General features: G+C 44.7%; 1 protein-coding gene across 1 annotated transcript in view; it reads right to left on the bottom strand.

Moving 5' to 3' along the window:
• The window catches only part of CCDC7 (coiled-coil domain containing 7), a 340,456-nt gene extending 332,615 nt beyond the window's left edge, over nt 1-7,841 (bottom strand). Inside the window, 3 exon segments of the mRNA XM_043538840.1 lie at nt 4,782-4,831; nt 5,944-6,003; nt 7,660-7,841. The gene's annotated coding sequence lies outside the window, so the exon portion shown is untranslated.
• Between the last annotated feature and the right edge of the window lie 12,937 nt (nt 7,842-20,778).

The raw sequence follows: 20,778 nt of genomic DNA, 5'->3' as shown, positions 1-20,778 counted from the left end.
CTACCATGGAAAGAGTGCCCTGGGAGGTGTTCTGTAGAGGAACAGAGCATGGTGGAAATTGATTTAAGTTTATACCTTTATGTTAGGATTTTATTAGGGGATTCCAGGTGAGTACCCTGAAAGTCCTAGATCTAAAAGAACAGTCAACTTAGAGAAGCTGCAGGAAATCAAGCTCAGACAGGAAGGGGACCAGGGAAACAGCAGCAAGGAATGGGACTACACACACCTTGGCTCCTAGTTATAGGGTCCCAGAGCAGGAACACAGTGTAGTGGGAGGCCCTGGGACACCCTACCGTGTCTGGCAAGGTGACATGAGACCAGAGAAGGGGACAAAGATATTGGAAAGTCCTGGGGAAGGGTGTGAAGACCAGGGGACTGGAGTTGTGGCCATGGACCCTCTTGTAAGGACATGGTACTGTTTTATGTTGGGCTTTCTGTTACCCCAGAAGGGGTTGACTAAATCATGACCTGGCTGGAGGATCAAGTTAGGGAAGAGAGACCACCGAGCAGGGGGCAGCAGAGCAGTATAACTGGAAAAATAGCAGTATAACTGGAAAATTCCCTCATGTAAACAATCCCTAAGTCCCTTGTTGTTATGGTTGCTGAGACACTAAGTTCATGTTTTTTAAGCTAAATGATGCAGTGACATTTGGCTGCATTTGGAGGGAGCCTGAAACAATATCTCTGAGAGATGTGACCTACCCCATTAATTTCAGTGGGTGCTAACTAAGATATCCAATGATAATATTCTAAAGATCAACAATGTTAACTCACTGCTCATCAAAGAATGTAAGAAAAGAGGATCATAGTATGAAGATCAGCACAAATCTACTCTGATTTATAACTTATGCTAGCACCACTAGTAAGTGGGCTTGGGAGACACTGCCTCACAATCAAGGAGTCAAGCCCAAGTAGTCTACCACATTCCAGGCATCTGAGCCTGATCCAAGGGGCAACAATTAAAAAACCCAGAGATGCATATGAGCCTCACTGAAGGGAAGCCAAGCACAAGGAGTCTAGCAGAGCCCATGGATATATTCTGATCCCACCGAAGAGGAGCCGAGACCAGAGAACATGTTATTTTGAACATGTGCACAATCTACTGTCAGTGGCATCTCATGTGGGAGAAGCTTGGAAGAGTACTGCTATCTCCCTCCCACCCCTGCCTGACCTCTGGTCATATTCAAGAAAAGGTGACCAGGAGTATAAGCACTGGCCTCATAGATAGCAGCATTTTTGTGATCATGGTCACTTCCCCATGACAGTTGTTGCTTTAATAAGAATCATGAGAAAGATACAGCCTAAAGAAAATGGAGCAATTGTAATATAGGGGGATCTAGAATCATAGAAATGTAGGGCTGGAAGAGCTCTTGAGAGGTCATCTAGTCCATCCCCTGATGGTGAGGCAGGGCCAAGTATACCTAGATCATCCCTGACAGGGGTTTGTTTAACCTAATCTTTAAAGTATCCAAAGATGCGGATTCCACAACCTAGATTCATAGAAACTAAGTTCAGAAGGGACCATTGTGATCATCTAGTCCGACCTCCTGCACAACACAGGCCACAGAATCTCACCCACCCACTCCCTTGGTAACCTCTTCCAGTACTAACTATTAGGAAATTTAGGCTAACCTAAACCTCCCTTTCTGCAGATTAAATCCATTACTAATTGTCCTACCTTCAATGGACATGAAAAACTACTTATCACAGTCCTTGTTATAACAGCCCTTAACATGCCTGAAGATTTATCAGGTCCCACCTCTGTCTTCCTTTCTCAAAACTAAACATGCTCAGTTTTTTTTAACTTTCATCACAGGTCAAGTGTTATAAAACTTTTTCATTTTTGTTGCTCTCCTCTGGTCTCTCTCCAATTTTTCCACATCCTTCTTAAAGTGTAGCATCTAAAACTGGACACAATACTCCAGCTGGGGCCTCATAAGTGCTAAGCAGAGTAGAACAATTACCTCCCGTGTCTTACATATGACACACGTGTTAATACATCCAGAATGATATCAGCCTTTTTTACAATTGCATCTCATTGTTGGCTCATGTTTACTATTTTTATTGTTGGCTCATGTTGGATTTCAGCTATTTAAATCAGTTCATGATTCATAAATCAGCTCATGATTTCAGCAACATGAGCCAACAATGAGCTATTTAAATCTGAAATTTCACGGTTATTGCTTGGATTAAGTTTTTATATTCTAATCCGACTTCCAGGATAGTTACCAATGTTATTGTTTCTGCCCCACTATAGAAAGATTCAAGGTAGGGCTGCCCCCTTTCTCCTCTTCTGCTTGATTGAGCTCTAGAACCTTCAGCCATTGCCTTCTGAGCAAATCAACATATTCATGGTATCAGGTTTGGTCAAACAGAACATAATTTAGTGCTCTATGTGGCATGTTCTTGTATTTGTATATAAGCCCAAGATTACCATTCCTAACCTTCTAATTACGATTAATAAGTTTGGACTCTTCAAGGTATAAATTAATTGAAATAAATCAGAAATCTTAGGCATTAATAAATATGCTCACAAAGGCCTTTTCTCAAATCAGGACTTTCCATGGCAATCCTCCCATATGAAATATTTAGGAATACTGATTCCCAGAAATATTCAGGACTTCCCTAAGATAAATATAGAACCAATCATTGCCCAAGCGAGATGATGGAGAGATGAAGTTTACTAATCTTCAGTTTGTGGGGTCCAATGAATATACATTAATATAATAATGTATTATCCATTATATGTATTATATATTATTATATGTCTTATAAATTATAATGTAATATACATTAATATGAAATGTATTAATATATAATATTAATAAATTTCCTTCCCAGAATTTTGAATGTCCCGAGGGGTCTCCCTATTTCTATTCCTCAAATTTATTTTAAGAAATTCAATAATATTTTCAGAACGTTTCTCTGGGGCACAGATAAGAAACAGACTATCTCTCTAAAAATTACAGTTCCACCTATTTCTGGGAGGATTTCATTTTCCCAACTTGGAAAATTATTGTAGCTCCTCTTTGTTAAGCCTGGCGTCTTTGTTGCTGTTAGATATGACCGCACAGACTCCACTTTGGTTTCAGATTGAATGAAAATTGTTATACCCTCTCCCCCTTTCAGGCACTGTAGGATCAAATTATTATTAACAACAACGGCTATGTAATAAGCTTGTTCAAAGTTGGCTAGCAAGTTGTTTCCATCCACTCTTCCATGTAGAGGGGTCCTATGGAACAATCCTATCCTTAAAATCAGTGTCAAAACCTTGATGTGGAGGGTTGGACGGAGAGAGGAATGGCGACTGTGTTGCAGCTAATTGGCAATAATAAATGTACACCCTTTGTAGATCTTCAGCAACAATTTGGCTTGCCCTTTTCCAGAGCATGGAAGTATCTCCAATTAAAACATGTACATATGAAGGTATTTGGACTGGAGGCACTGGGAGCCCAATTTTATTATTTTGGAGGAAATATCCTGAATTCACTTAGCCAGTGGTGTCCTTTTACGATTCTGTGCAGGACAGGCTCTAGGCACCAGCAAAGCAAGCACGTGCTTGGGGTGGCACATTTCCAGGGACAGCATTCTGCCCAACCTTATTTATTTATTTATTTTTCGCTTGGGCGGCATTCCGGCCACCCCTTTTTTTTTTCGCTTGGGCAGTTGTGCTCTTGGAGCTTGGGGCGGCAAATTTTTTGCTTCAAGTGGCAAAAAACCTAGAGATTGATCATTTGAGAGTTGCTTGGAACAGAGATTTGGATACACAACTATTTCCAACAATTGTATCTAATGTTAAAAATGCAGCTTCAGACCTGAGACTACAGCTTATTCACCAAAATACATTTTTTTCAAATATACTGGTCCCCACATAAACTAATGGTAATTGGCCTCATAAATGTTGCTCGCTGTTTGGAAATGTAACTCTATACTATTGGCTCATCTGACTTGGGAGGGTCCCTGTATCAAGAATTTCTTGTATGAGGTGAGTCAATGGACAATTCTGATGTTGGATGCTAAGTTGGAGCCATCCCACTTAAGTTTCATTCTTGGATATATTCCTGGTACCTGGAGATTATCTGGTAACAAGGCAGCAAGGTTCCAACATGCAGCACTGGTTGCTAAACAATTAATCTTGCAAAAATAGAAAAGTTGATCCCCACCAAATACTGATGCTGGCCTAGTGATATAGCTGATCTCACATGACTGCCATTCCAGAAAGGGAATGGCTAAAAAATTCAAAACAATTTGGGTTGACTTTTTAGAGGTCTATGATTAATGTAGACCCTGAAGATCAATATGTTGCTTCTCTTCCCTTACCTTTATTCTAACCTTCATCATTTACTTTGAATATTATGAGAATCTGGTATTTTTATATATTTGCTGTATTGGAAAAACTAATAAAAAATTGTAAATAACAATGAATAATAAAAGAATCAAATCACCAATAGCAATCTGACTTGGGGGTATTACATTTATACCAAAAGTTATAAAGAAAACAAGTTAGTGAGAAAATATTATTTTCTTTAAAGGTACAGATTATCAATTTTTCAATAACACAAAGCAGAGTCAAACATAATTCAAAAGAAAATAATTTTGTTGTGTGTGTATATCTACAAATCCCAGAATACAGGAATACCATGTACTCTTACTCAGTTGTGAAGTAACAGCCAGTACCTTCAAAAGGTAAAATCTACGTATACTGCAGGCCTATGTAGGGAAGTACCTTCAGCATGACAATAGTAATGGGTATTCAATATCTTTCCTTACGAGATACTTACAGATCTTTTTTCACAGTCTAGTCACATGAAATAGAAGTCAAAATACATTTCTGAAATAAATAGATACAATATACTATAAAGGAGCACATTTTCTAACGTAAAAAGCACATTTTCTGAGGTAAACAGTGAAGATAAAGGCAAAACAGCTCTGAAGCTGCTCTAAATTGGTTGGGGACCAGACTGGTTTCAGGGAGACGATAGGGTTGACAGAACATACAGGTGGCAAAAAAACACCCCTGTGGCCCTCCGTCTGCTTGGTTCTTATACAGAGCACACCCTGGACACGCCCGAAGATTGGCACTACAGAATTCAGGCAGGCTGTAAAGTAGACAGTACTTACGTTTTCAAGTTTTCAACTACTGTCCTAAATCTTATGTAGGGGATATAACATTTTTCTTTTTCTTTTTCAATTTATTCAACACCAGTTTTTATTTTTAAACCAAACCACCAGAGAGAGACACATGCTAAGAGACAATGGGTCAGCCAAAAAGAAAATCTCATGATTTTCCATGTTCCTTGTCTTACATACTTTCATGAACTGTGGGCAGCATGACCTCAGGCACAACGGTCAGGAAGATAGTCTATTTTGATGTTTTCAGGGGTGGGTGGGAACACAAGTTTTCTGAACTTTCACAACATGAGACCCACACATTTTCAGGCATTTGCACACCATATGGACTCAGGCCTTTTCAGGTATATCTACACAGTCCATGGCAGCAAGCCATCCAGCCTGAGTCAATAACCCACTCTGCTCTAGGCTTCAGAGCCCAACCCACCACTTCAAAACGCTGTCTACATAGCTATTTTTAGAACTCTAGCACAAGCCCTACAAGACTGAGTCTGTCAGCCCCGGATGGGAAGCTCACCACTGCAGACTGTGTACATATCCTTCTTGTGGGGCAATGTATTATATGACCCTTTAACTCAGTGGTTCTCAACCTATTTATCATTTTGGGCCACATATGCAGCTCTCTGTGTTATGTGGGCCACATCCACATGACATATATATTACCTGTATGGCCCTGAGGATCTCACATGGGCCACAACTGTGCACTGATTGGGCCATGGGTTGAGAACCACTGCTCCAGCTGATCTGGAGTACACACTGAAAGAATGCATTGGGACAAGGGCAAGTTGTCCATGCCTTGCCTCATGGCAGTACCTGCATCAGGAGTGTTTCTTAAGTGTTTCAATGGCTTCTCTGGTGATATCTGATCCAGAACTGAAAGGGAAATGGAGAAAAATGTGGATCAGTGTAGCATTTTCATTAGATATGCTGAAATCATTCTTAATCTGGGAGTCATGACCCACCCACCCCCCTCTAGGGGGGTTATAAACAGGTTTCAGGGGGCATTTTTTATTGGTAGAGGGGAGGAATAGTCCCAACATTTCTTCTCTTATAACATGGAATCACAATATGAAAAAGGTTGAAAAACATTTCTATAGAGGATCTATGGGGTTCATAGGAATGTCATTCAACACACCAGTACTCTATTGAAGAGTATAATAAGATCCTACTGAGTAGGATCTGTGGGATTTATGGCATTCCCAGTAGGCTGAGACCTTATAAAGAAGAGTCTGTAAGACTTAAAGTAGCCCCCCACTCAGCTAACTAAAATCTTACAGCGGTTCTGTGGGATACCCACTAAGTTCACCCTAAGGCTATATCTATACTAACACGTTTGTTGGTAAAACTTTTGTCAGTCAGGGATGTGAAAAAACACACCTCGACCAACATAACTTTCACCGACAAAAGCGCGAGTGTGGACAGCACTATGTCTACAGGAGATGCTCTCCCACCAACATAGCTACCACCGCTCTTTGAAGGTGGTTTAATTATGCTGGTGGGAGAGCTCTCTATGGTGACCAGAGAGCAAGTGTGAAGAATCGGGAAGGGAGTGGGAGGTAATAGGCACCTATATAAGACAAAGCCCCAAATATCAGGACTGTCCCTATAAAATCAGGACATCTGGTCATCCTAGAGCTCTCTCCCATCGCCACAGAGTGGCTACATGGGAGACCTTACAGTGGCACAGCTCTGCCACTGTAAGGTCTATAGTGTAGACGTAGCCTGACACTACAGAGACAGATCTGTATGGGTTTATGGCATCCCCACTCAGCTCACCCAGACACTCTTGCAAGTCTGTGGGAGTTTAGGGCATAGGTTGGATATTAGGAAAATTAGGTTGAATATTAGGAAAAACTTTTTCACTAGGCGGGTGGTGAAGCACTGGAATGGGTTACCTAGGGAAGTGGTAGAATCTCCTTCCTTTGAGGTTTTTAAGGTCAGGCTTGACAAAGCCCTGGCTGGGATAATTTAGTTGGGGACTGGTCCTGCTTTGAGCAGGGGGTTGGACTAGATGACCTCCTGAGGTCCCTTCCAACCCTGATATTCTATGATTCTAGTCCCACTCAGCTCACCCAGTCACCATAGGGGGAGTGGGGGGGTGCAGGGGACAGTACATATTCAACTCACCCAGACCCTATGATGGGTTGGGGGCAGGGGATTAGGGTATTCCCCATTCTCACCCAGACCCTATTGAGGGGTCTGTGGGGGTTAGGGCATCCCCACTCAGCTTACTCAGACCACACAGAAGGGTCTGTGGGAGGTTAGGGCATTCCCCACTCAGCTTACTCAGACCATAGGGAAGGGTCTGTGGGGGGTTAGGGCATTCCCCACTCAGCTTACTCAGACCCTATGGAAGAGTCGGGGGGGGGGGGTTAGGGCATTCCCCATTCAGCTCACCCAGACCCTATTGAGGGGTCTGTGGGGGGTTAGGGCATCACCACTCAGCTCACCCAGACCCTAGAAAGCAAGGAACCACAACCCTGTAGATATGGGTCTCTGAGGCCCCCCTCTCCCCAAGACGAGTCCCACCTCTGTGACCAGCCCCTGTAGGTGAAGCTTGGTGTTAACGGGGTGGCATGATTCCCGCTGCAACTGATCTCTGGTCAGCCGGGGAATGAGGGGGGCGCGCGGTCGCTCCGCAACCGCCCACCGTTCGCTTCCCTGGCACTTCAAACACTAGCGCGAGCTCCTCCAGCCCGAGCCCGCGCAAATTGGCGGGGCGGGCGGGGGAAGCGCGGCTCTCGGCTGTCTCTCCCCCATCGCGGAGCGGTTGCGCCTGAGGCGCGGGAAGGAAGGTCCTTTTGGCCATTAAGCTGAGCTGCCGGCACCGCTTGAGGCTGTGCGGCTGCTGCAGTGCCGTGTCCCGGGCTTAATCGGAGCAAAAGAGCAGCCTCCCTCCCCGCTGTATTGGCTCAGGCTGCTCCTCTGGGTTCAGCTTCTTTGCTTTTGTTTTGTTTTACTTTAAAATTTGTTTATGGTATAAAACAAATACGGAAAATGTTTCATACAAATATCCCCAAAAATAATTATTGGGCAGGGCAGGCAAATCAACCAGGGGGAGCGGAACCTCCTTAGGAGACAGGCAGAGCCCTGAACACGTGCTGAACAGTATGCAGACCCGATGGGAGCGGGGAGTAGTCTGTGCACCCCACACAGCTCACCCAGACCCTGGGAACCCTGTACAGTAATGCCTCACCTAACGTGGTAGTTATGTTCCTGGAAAATGCGACTTTAAGCAAAATGATGTTGAGAGAATCCAATTTCCCCTTAAGAATTAATGTAAATAGTGGGCGTTAGGTTCCAGGGAAATTTTTTTTGCCAGACAAAGGACATTAGGTACATATACAGTATAGTATCAGGGGGTAGCCGTGTTAGTCTGTGTCCACAAAAACAACAAGGAGTCCAGTGACACCTTAAAGACTAACAGATTTATTTGAGCATAAGCTTTCATGGGTAAAAATCTCACTTCTTCAGATGCATGGAATGAAATATACAGTATAAATTTTAAACAATTTTAAACAAACAGTTTAATATTGTACACAGCAATGAATGATTGTAAAGCTTGGTTGAGGTGGTGGAGTAAGAGGGTGGAATATTTCCCAGGGAATGCCTTCCTGTTAAATGATGAACTAGCACTCGGCTGAGCCCTCAAGGATTAAAACGCTGTTGTTAATATAGTCTCACATTCTACAACGCAGCATGGATCGAGGGAGGAGGGAGGAAACACAACAGATGCAGGGCAGTGGTGCGCAGAGACCCCCGGCTTCCCCACCTAGGAGCCACTGCCAGAGGGGTGTGTGGGTCGCTTTCGGGAGCCACCCGAGGTAAGTGCCACACCCTTCACCCCTTCCTGCACCCCAACCCCCTGCCCCAGCCCAGAACCTGCACCCAAACTCCCTCCCAGAGCCTTAGGCAGGTGTGTCCAGGGGAGCGGGATTTGGACCCGTTCTGGGCACCACCAATAATTACACAAACCTGATCCTCACTGTTCTTGCCACAGACCTGTGGCTCCTCAGAGGTATCCATGGTGGTGTTTGCGGGCTGCAGGGGGTGTCTCTGCTAATTATGGCATGAAGTAAAAGTAGCAGGTCTGCAGCTTGGCACTGGGTGGACTGTTGGCCTCCATGGCATACCTGATGTAGTTCCTTCCCTTTCACGTGGCACTGCTGCTGGTCCCTGTCATACTCCTCCTGCATCCCCCATGCAATCTGGTTTTAGAAGTCCACCTTTCTGTGGCTGGTTAATAGCTGTGTTTGCACAGCCTCTTCTCTCCACAGGCCCAGAAGATCCACTATCTCCTGTCTATTCCAAGCTGAAGCATGTCTGAAGTAGGGTTGCCAACCCTCCAGGATTATCCTGGAGTCTCCAGGAATTAAATATTAATTTTAAATTAAAGATTATGTTGTGATGAAATCTCCAGGAATACGTCCCACCAAAACTTGCAACCCTAGTCTGGAGCACGTAGTCATAGTCAGCTGGTCAGTTGTACACAGCAGTGGAGAGCTCCTAGATGTGCTTGCCAAGCTGGACAATCAGGAAAAGGCATTTCAAACATTTGCAGGGTTTTAAAGGGGAGATGGGTCTTCCAATCTCTGTGGAGTTCACAGTTGTGATCAGAATGGCCAGTGTCAGGCACTGTGGGACAGCTGCTGGAGGACTGTTAGGGTCAACATAAGTAACACAGGTTTCAGAGTAGCAGCTGTGTTAGTCTGTATCTGCAAAAAGAAAAGGAGTACTTGTGGCACCTTAGAGACTAACAAATTTATTTGAGCATAAGCCTTCGTGAGCTACAGCTCACTTCATCTGATGCATTCAGTGGAAAATACAGTGGGGAGATATATATACACAGAGAACATGAAACAGTGGGTGTTACCATACACACTGTAACGAGAGTGATCAGGTAAAGTGTCTATACTCAAGCTCTGAGTTGACCTTAGTGCAATGATGATGGCTCGATGCTGCTCATGGAGATGGTGTTACTGCATCATCATAATGGGGCACTTACATCAGTGGGAGACAAATTTAAGTATAGGTACATGCACACTGAAGTCGATGCAAGACAGTTTATGTCAACCTAGCTTTCTAGTGTAGATTAGGCCTAAATTTCTGCAGTAAAAGTTCCCGAGATACCTATGCTTCTGCCTGTGAGCACTGTGCAATTCGGCCTCACTCTATGTGTCTGTGAGCCTATCTCCCATCCAAACTGCAGAGTGATTCACAAACCGGGAAAAATAGATGTTTGAACGCTTAACTCACACATGGGGCCTGATCTGGTACACAGCATCTGAGCATGCCTACTGGATTGAAGCCCACAGGTGACTTACACATTTGGATGCTTATCTTCCCCCAGTTCCTGAATCACAAGCACAGATAGGCAGCTTCCTGCAGTGCAGACTTAGGCGGTGATGTGGGACTTAAGACACACACCTCCAATTGGCTAGTTTAGATGGCTCCCCACCTAGCATGATAGTTTTGTGGATCACATTCTAAGAAGTCTGTCTCTCCTCATTCATTGTATAGCAGTCTAGGTGCCTAATTCAGGCTTTGTGGATCACAGTGTTGCTCCTGTGGTTTTCTAGTGACTAAAAATGCCCCAGGGGTCGGTCCTGGGGCCGGTTTTGTTCAATATCTTCATAAAAGATCTGGAGGATGGTGTGGATTGCACTCTCAGCAAATTTGCGGATGATACTAAACTGGGAGGAGTGGTAGATACGCTGGAGGGCAGGGATAGGATACAGAGGGACCTAGACAAATTGGAGGATTGGGCCAAAAGAAATCTGATGAGGTTCAATAAGGATAAGTGCAGGGTCCTGCACTTAGGACGGAAGAACCCAATGCACAGCTACAGACTAGGGACCGAATGGCTAGGCAGCAGTTCTGCGGAAAAGGACCTAGGGGTTACAGTGGACGAGAAGCTGGACATGAGCCAGCAGTGTGCCCTTGTTGCCAAGAAGGCCAATGGCATTTTGGGATGTATAAGTAGGGGCATAGCGAGCAGATCGAGGGACGTGATCGTTCCCCTCTATTCGACATTGGTGAGGCCTCATCTGGAGTACTGTGTCCAGTTTTGGGCCCCACACTACAAGAACGATGTGGATAAATTGGAGAGAGTCCAGTGAAGGGCAACAAATGTGATTAGGGGTCTGGAACACATGACTTATGAGGAGAGGCTGAGGGAACTGGGATTGTTTAGTCTGCAGAAGAGAAGGATGAGGGGAGATTTGATAGCTGCTTTCAACTACCTGAGAGGTGGTTCCAGAGAGGATGGTTCTAGACTATTCTCAGTGGTAGAAGAGGACAGGACAAGAAGTAATGGTCTCAAGTTGCAGTGGGGGAGGTTTAGGTTGGATATTAGGAAAAACTTTTTCACTAGGAGGGTGGTGAAACCCTGGAATGCGTTACCTAGGGAGGTGGTAGAATCTCCTTCCTTGGAAGTTTTTAAGGTCAGGCTTGACAAAGCCCTGGCTGGGATGATTTGATTGGGGATTGGTCCTGCTTTGAGCAGGGGGTTGGACTAGATGACCTCCTGAGGTCCCTTCCAACCCTGATATTCTATGATTCTATGATTCTATGAAAAATTAGGCGTTGTGATGCTGAGGCCTTGTCTATACTACAGAAGGAAAGACTAGGAATTTAGGAAATAAGCATCTCAGAATGTGAAATCTTGAATAGGGCATAGCGAGGGGGTCTGAAACTTTTCACTCTCGTGGCCATCTTGGCTATGCTGACCTGTCCAGCCAGGCAGCACTGCCTGACTTTGGAACTGCTCTTGCTGACGATGGGCACTAGCGGAGGACAGGTTTGGGGTGCCATGTACTAAAGTAATTCCTCCTACAGGTAAGAACTGTCTGTTAAAATCCTTATCCGCCTCTCTTCCCTGGTTTAGATTTGGGACAGGATTAGCTTTGTAGAAAGAATTTGTACTTCTATAAAGTTACAGAATTGAGGGGTTTTTGCCAAGTGTTTAAGGGTCTGACTAACGCAGGGGTTCTCAAACTTCATTGCACCACAACCTCCTTCTTACAACAAAAATTACTACACCACCCCAGAAGGGGGGACCAAAGCCTAACGCCACCTGACCCCCTGCTGCCCCAGGTGGAAGGGGCCAAAGGCCAAGCCCCACCACCCCTCATGTGACAGCCTAAATTGAAGCCCAAGGGTTTCAGCCACAGGCAGGGGGTCTCAGCCCCAGGCAGGAGGTCTCAGGGGGTTTCAGCCTCAGGCTTCAGCTTCAGTCCGTCATTCACCGCTTTGTGTCCCACCCCTCCAGAGGTCTCTGGCCTTCTTTTGTGCCATTTTTCCTACTGTCATTCTTTTGTAGTGCGCGCCCCCATCTGCAGTGAGAGAGGATGGATCCCACACTTCTCTCCTATGAGCTGTTAGCTGTCATGAGGACATCGTGCATGGCAGCACAGTTACTCACAGAGTTACTCGCAAAGTTAGCAGAGGATGAATTGCAGGCACCCGAGTGTGATATGGACGGCACCAACTTATCAGTGCTTTGTGCATTCACAGAACAGCTGCATATGGTAGAGTGTCACTTTTGGGCTAGGGAAACAAGCACTGATTGGTGGGATCGCATTGTCATGCAGATGTGGGATGACAACCAGTGGGTACAGAACTTTAAGATGAGTAAAGCAACCTTCATGGAGCTATGTGCTGAGCTGGCCACCAACCTGCAGCGCAAGGACACCTGATTGAGAGCTGCCCTTCCAGTAGAGAAGTGTGTTGCAGTTAGGGTGACCAGACAGCAAGTGTGAAAAATCAGGACAGGGGGTGGGGGGTAATAGCCCTATATAAGAAAAAGACCCAAAAATCAGGACTGTCTCTATAAAATTGGGACATTTGGTCACCCTAGTTGCAATTGTAGTGTGGAAGCTGGCGAATCCAGACTGCTACCAGTCAGTCACAAATCAGTTTGGAGTAGGAAAGTCCACTGTTGGGGCTGTAAGTGTGCCGGGCAATAAATCGCATCCTGCTGCATAGGACCGTGACCCTGGGAAATGTGAATGACATAGTGGATGGCTTTGCAGAGATGGGTTTCCCTAACTGTGGCGGGGCCATTGATGGCACACACATTCCAATTTTAGCACCAGACCACCTTGCCTCTGAATAAATCAGTAGGAAGGGATACTTCTCCAGGGTGTTGCAGGTGCTTGTGGATCACCGGGGGCCTTTCACGGACATCAGTGCAAGCTGGTCTGGAAAGGTGCATGATGCATGCATCTTCAGGAACAGTGACCTGTACAGAAAGCTGCAGGCGGGGACTTTCTTTCCAGACCACAAATTCACAGTGGGGGATGTGGAAATGCCCATAGTAATCCTAGGAGACCCCGCTTACCCCGGCTCATAAAACCTTACACAGGGAACCTGGACATCAGCAAGGAACATTTTAACAACAGGCTGAGCAGGTGCCGCATGGTAGTCGAATGTGCCTTTGGCCATTTGAAAGCTTACTGGAGGTGTTTAAATAGCAGTCTAGACCTTACTGAGGATAATATTCCTGTGGTCATAGCCACGTGCCACACTTTGCATAATGTGTGTGAATCTAAGGGTGAAATGCTTGCTCAGGTGTGGAGCACTGAGGCAGAGCACTTGGCTGCACAGTTTGAACAGCCAGATGCTAGGGCTGTCAGAGGAGCCCACAGGGCTACTATTAACATCAGAGAGCCTTTGAGGAACCACTTTGACAATGAGGGGCAGTAACATGTCTGCTTTGGAGTTGCTTCCCTGTTGCATCCATATACAATTTTGGGGCCCAAGACCCATGCAACACAATGCTTTAGAAGCCTGTACCCGAGAGTGAATTGATTGCTATACGCTTGTGTAGAACACAGAATAAAAATGCTGTACCATTAAATACCTTAGCCTTTATTTATTGTTAAAAAGGGTAAAACCTCACAACTGTGTGTAGCTCCAGCTATCATTGTGCAAGCTGTGAGAGGGGGTGGAGTGATGGGGAAACTCAGGAGTGCTGTGGAGTGAAAAGGAATGTGTGGGCAGAGAGGGGGGTGGGGTTGGCAAAGAATTGTACATCTGCTGCATAGGTGCTCGAACTTGGATCTGCTCAGTCTGCAGCTGTATCAAGGACTTGAGCATCTCTGTCTGATCCTCCATAACTTTTATCATCCACTCTGTCGCTTGCCTAGCAAAAGCAGCATTCTCTTTTCTGTCTTGCCTTTCGGCTTCCCAGCACAACTTAGATTTAGACTACCTATGTGGAGGAACCTGTGGGTATTATTTCCCCCAGAGCCCTATGCTGGGATCTGGTGGAGAGAGAGGGCCCAGATCCCGTACCATGTCCCAATAAATGGCAAAGGACCAGATACAGAGGGGAGCCACAAATGCTCTTAGACTGGGGTCAGGAACCTGACACCACTACCACCTCCCCAACAGAGAGACAAGGGGTTAGAGGTCAGGTGCACTAGCTAATTAATCCATCTGACCCTCTAACCCTATCACTCATGGTGGATAATGCGGGCAACGTAGTATCCCAGACCTGAAAGAAGGCCACAGACGGAGAGAGAATGTGAGAGGGAATAGGGGAAAGGCAGGGATGGATGTGGAGAAGCAGCTGAAGTGGATCCTGGAGAATCAGCAACAGCAGGAAGCCCAGCAGCAGCAGAACCAACTACTCCAGCATCTCGCTGCCCAACAGCAGTGGTAGGCAGCCCAACAGCAACAGCAGCCGATTAAAGAAATGGTGGTGCAGGAGAGGCAACAGCAGCTCATCCAGCAGCGACTCGCGCCATCAATCCCAGTGAAACTAACAAAAAAGGGTCCCATGAACAACCTAGAGGCATCCCTCATCACATTCGAGAGGATCACTGCCACAGCCCAATGGTCCATGGGCAGAGATTTGGGCTCAGTGGAATGACCTCACCCAAAGAGGCCATCCTTTCCCCAGGACAATTATCAATGGAACCACCTTCTACAATAGGGGCCTGTTTTGTGTGTAGGTAACAAGGCCATTTCCATCAGGACTGCCCATTTATGGATATTAATTATGGGCAGGCCTGAACAGCAGACAATTGAGCTCGGAAAAGGAGCCCAGGGAAAATGCAAGTGGACGGAGTAACAGGATGAGACGAATAGACTGTGGCTGCAGCCAGATCCTGGTCAGGAGATCTGGGACGGAAGCACAGGGCATAATCTACCTCCAGTGTATCCACAAAGACATATGACTTTACCCAACAAGAGAGGTGAGACTGACAGTGTAAAACCACATTAAGATGGTGCAGGCCAGAGTGGCCAAAGACCTGGCCTATCTGGTTATCCTGGGGTGGGACTCCAGGTGTTTTGAAGAGGTTATCCAGAGATGGGGTAGTGCATCCCTAGCGGAGGGAGAGTTGAGGCCAAAAGACGCTGGAGTACAGGAGATGGACTCTGTGGCCAAGGAAGAGCACCATGAGGAGAGGACTCCTGGGGAAGATAAGGACCTGGGGGAAGAACCGTCCTCATGGGGGAATGGCCATCTGCTGGGGCCTAATCAGAGCAGTAAAAGTCCACCACAGCCTCATAGTGTGGACTTGCTGTCTAGCAAAGTAGGTTTTGTAGAAGAACAGAGAAATTACTTCACCTTGGTCTGGATGTATGAATGGACAACATAGTACTAAATCCTCAGAAATTGAAACAGTGGACCCATTTTGAACTGGTTGAGGTAAGGGCATCTCAGGCCATGAAGGATTCCAAGACTGGGGAGATGAGAAGGCACCAACTAGTACCAAGAAAGTTCCAAAGGGTGTCAGGGAGTGCTTCAGTTGGCCCATGTGATACTGTGAGAGGGCCACTTGGAGAGAGAAAAGACAACTGATTGAGTAATTTTGAAGTTCTACTGGCTGGGCATCCACTCAGAGGTACAAGATAATTGTGTGTCATGTCCCAAGTGCCAGTGAACAGGTCAGAAAAAAGTCCCAGAAGCCCCCCTAGTACCACTACCTATAGTAGGGGTGCACTTTGAAAGAATAGGTGTGGCGCTTGTAAGTCCATTAGAAAAGTCTGCAGCCAGGTACATATACATACTGGTGATCCTGTACTATTCCACCGGATACCCTGAGGCCATCCTTCTCAGGACATAGGCAGCTACAGTTGCTGTCATTACAGGTGAGCTCCTGAAGGTGTTTGCCCAGGTGGGGATCCCCAAAGAGATGCTAATAGATCAAGGGACAAACTTCACCTCCCAATTAATGGAGTTGTGTGACCTGGTAAAGATCAAGTCCTTGAGGACTTCAGTATATATTCCCAAACCAACAAACTGGTGGAACAGTATAATAAGACATCGAAGAACACATTGAGGAAGTTTGTAGCCATGACGCTGGGACCACCTGGTTCCACCTCTCCTATTAGCTGTCCATGACGTAACACAGGCATTCACAGGCATCTCCCTGTTCAAATTATTGTGCGATAGGCAGCCAAGGGGAATTCTAGACCTACTCCATGAGATGTGGAAAGAGTGGGACTCAGGGAAACCAATGTAGTGCAGTATGTTATACATCTCAGAGAGAAGTTGAAGATCTTGAAGTTGGATTACTAGGGATAACCTGCAAAGGGCACAGAACAACCAGCAGCAGGCCAGTAACAAGCCAGCCTGGCTACACAAGTTCCAGCCAGGAGAATGGGTATTCTTCTACTGCCAACATCAAAATCCAAGTTACTGGCCTGGTGGCAAAGCCCCTTTGAGGTGGTAAGGCAAATGGAGGAGGTTGGCTACGAGATCCAGCAATCTGGAAGGAAGAAGCTGACCCAGGTATATCACATCAACCTGTTGAAGGCATAGAAAGGACAAGAGGGCCTCCTCATCACCCTGTTTCCCCCCAAACTCTTCCTGGACAAGCACCAACCTCTACCAGAAGGTAAACATTTTTCAGTGAAAGGATATAGTTATTTTTTCTCAGTTGCATAGGGATATAGAGTAGACTAACCAAAAAATCTTTCTACTATGAAATAGCTCACCTAGGAGAAGAAGGAAATACAGTACAAAAACTTCTATGAGAATCTTGAAATTCCTGCATTGTGAGTGGCTGCTGCAGATCTGATTGGACAATGAAAAGAAAACCCTTCAGCTTGTGGTGGTTTCGCCAAGTCACAGAGGGGAAATGCATCTAACTGCTGTAAAACTAAGTAGAGTATATTGGAAACTAGAACAAAATAAGATTGTGTTGCCAGGTCTGGAGAAACTTCGGAAACTCATTCTAAGTTCATTGATTGCCAGGCACATTAGTAATACCTAAGGCCTAAGGAAATATGGCTGGGTTTGTCTTCTCTGCAGAGGTAGCATGCTGACTATATAAAACAGAAGAATAATTCTTTCTTTGGAGATGATACCTGGAATATCACTTCAATATCAGGCTGCAGTTGGTCACAGTTGGTGTTCCAAAAATGGATAAGGACTACACCAGTATTCTTCAGGGAAGAAAGGAGAAAAACAGAACAAAGATGTATGAAAAATGAGAAATGTAAATTTGAACGGTCTGATTAGGATAGTCAACATTACATTAACTCTCTAGATTGAGGAAGAACCTTCCTTGAAAATGCTCCTCATTAAAGTCTTGCATTCCAAAACCAAAGTCCTCATCTGCCACAGAAATGGAATGGAGAAAGTGAGGCAAAAGCATCTCTTTCAAGCACAGTGGTTCTTCCCAACAATTACTGAATGATATAAAAACTTTCTGTATAAACTATAGAAGTGTGGTAGTGGAGAAATTAAATTGCCTGTGCAGTAACTCCTCACTTAACGTCATCCCGGTTAATGTTGTTTTGTTGTTACATTGCTGATCAATTAGGGAACATCATTGCTCTGTATAGTATTAAATTGTTTGTTTAAAACTTTATATATATATATATATACATATATATAGTCATAAATATAAAGTAAAGGGTAACAACCTTCCTGTGTACAGTATATAAAATCCTTCCTGGCCAGAGGCACAAAATCCTTTTACCTGTAAAGGGTTAAGAAGCTCAGGTAACCTGGCTGGCACCTGACCAAAAGGACCAATAAGGGGACAATATACTTTCAAATCTGGAGGTGGGAGGGAAAGTTTTTGGTCTATCTGTTCTGTGTGCTTGCCGGACACAGATCAAGGAAGCAAGAAATCCAACTCCATTAGAATTAGTAAGTACTAGCAAGGGAATGTGTTAGCTTATTTTTGTTTTGGCTTGTGATTTTCTCTGTGTTGAGAGGAAGGTGTATTCCTGGTTTTCTTTTTGTAATTTTAAAGATTGGCCCAGAGGGAAATCCTCTGTGTTGTTGAATCTGATTGCCCTGTAAGATTATGTTCCATTCTAATTTTACAGAAGTTCTTCTTTTACCTTTTTTCTTTATAGTAAAGTTCTGTTTCTTTTAGAATCTGATTGGGGTTTTTTTAGTGTCCTAAAAAAACCCAAGGTTGGTCTGTGCTCATCTTGTTTATTCTCAAGCCTCCCCAGGAAAGGGCGTGTGGGTGTTTGGGGGGGAGTAGGAACTCCAAGTGATCTTTTCCCTGAGTTTGTCTAAATCACTTGGTGGTGGCAGCGTTACCTAATCCAAGGTACAAGGGAGAATTTGTGCCTTGGGGAGTTTTTAACCTAAGCTGGTAGAAATAAGCTTAGGGGGTCTCTCATGCGGGTCCCCATGTCTGTACCCTAGAGTTCAGAGTGGGGAGGGAACCCTGACATATATATATATACAGTAATATAGTCTTTTGACTGGTGAAAAAATTTTCCCTGGATCCAAACCCCCCTATTTACATTAATTCTTATGCGGAAATTAGATTCATAGATTCATAGATATTTAGGTCAGAAGGGACCATTATGATCATCTAGTCTGACCTCCTGCACAACTCAGGCCACAGAATTTCACCCACCACTCCTACAAAAAAACCTCACACCTATATCTGTGCTACTGAAGTCCTCAAATCGTAGTTTAAAGACTTCAAGGAGCAGAGAATCCTCCAGCAAGTGACCCGGGCCCCATGCTACAGAGGAAGGCGAAAACCTCCAGGGCCTCTTCCAATCTGTCCTGGAGGAAGATTCCTTCCCGACCCCAAATATGGCGATCAGCTAAACCCTGAGCATATGGGCAAGATTCATCAGCCAGATATTACAGAAAATTCCTTCCTAGGTAACTCGGATCTCACCCCATCTAATAGCCCATCACAGGCCATTGGGCCTATTTACCATGAATATTTAATTACCAAAACCATGTTATCCCATCATGCCATCTCCTCCATAAACTTATCGAGTTTAATCTTAAAGCCAGATAGATCTTTTGCCCCCACTGCTTCCCTTGGAAGGCTATTCCAAAACTTCACTCCTCTGATGGTTAAAAACCTTCATCTAATTTCTAGTCTAAATTTCCTAGTGGCCAGTTTACATCCATTTGTTCTTGTGTCCACATTGGTACTGAGCTTAAATAATTCCTCTCCCTCTCCGGTATTTATCCCTCTGATATATTTATAGAGAGCAATCATATCTCCCCTCAACCTTCTTTTAGTTAGGCTAAACAAGCCAAGCTCCTTGAGTCTCCTTTCATAAGACAAGTTTTCCATTCCTCGGATCATCCTAGTAGCCCTTCTCTGTACCTGTTCCAGTTTGAATTCATCCTTCTTAAACATGGGAGACCAGAACTGCACACAGTATTCCAGGTGAGGTCTCACCAGTGCCTTGTATAACGGTACTAAAACCTCCTTATCCCTACTGGAAATACCTCTCCTGATGCATCCCAAGACCGCATTAGCTTTTTTCACAGCCATATCACATTGGCGGCTCATAGTCATCCTATGATCAACCAATACTCCAAGGTCCTTTTCCTCCTCCGTTACGTCTAATTGATGCGTCCCTAGCTTATAACTAAAATTCTTGTTATTAATCCCTAAATGCATGACCTTACACTTCTCACTATTAAATTTCATCCTATTACTATTACTCCAGTTTACAAGGTCATCCAGATCCTCCTGTAGGATATCCCTCTCCTTCTCTAAATTGGCAATACCTCCCAGCTTTGTATCATCCACAAACTTTATTAGCACACTCCCACTTTTTGTGCCAAGGTCAGTAATAAAAAGATTAAATAAGATTGGTCCCAAAACCGATCCTTGAGGAACTCCACTGGTAACCTCCCTCCAGCCTGACAGTTCACCTTTCAGTAGGACCCATTGTAGTCTCCCCTTTAACCAATTCCTTATCCACCTTTCAATTTTCCTATTGATCCCCATCTTATCCAATTTAACTAATAATTCCCCATGTGGCACGGTATCAAACACCTTACTAAAATCTAGGTTAATTAGATCCACTGCGTTTCCTTTGTCTAAAAAATCTGTTACTTTCTCAAAGAAGGAGATCAGGTTGGTTTGGCACGATCTACCTTTTGTAAAACCATGTTGTATTTTGTCCCATTTACCATTGACTTCAATGTCCTTAACTACCTTCTCCTTCAAAAGTTTTTCCAAGACCTTGCATACTACAGATGTCAAACTAACAGGCCTATAATTACCCGGATCACCTTTTTTCCCTTTCTTAAAAATAGGAACTATGTTAGCAATTCTCCAATCATACGGTACAACCCCTGAGTTTACAGATTCATTAAAAATTCTTGCTAATGGGCTTGCAATTTCATGTGCCAATTCCTTTAATATTCTTGGATGAAGATTATCTGGGCCCCCCGATTTA

This window comes from Chelonia mydas, chromosome 2 (genome assembly GCF_015237465.2).
Source record: "Chelonia mydas isolate rCheMyd1 chromosome 2, rCheMyd1.pri.v2, whole genome shotgun sequence".
Taxonomy (NCBI): Eukaryota; Metazoa; Chordata; order Testudines; family Cheloniidae; genus Chelonia; species Chelonia mydas.
Note: the sequence above shows the minus strand (reverse complement) of the source record. Positions and strands in the feature narration are given on the sequence as shown.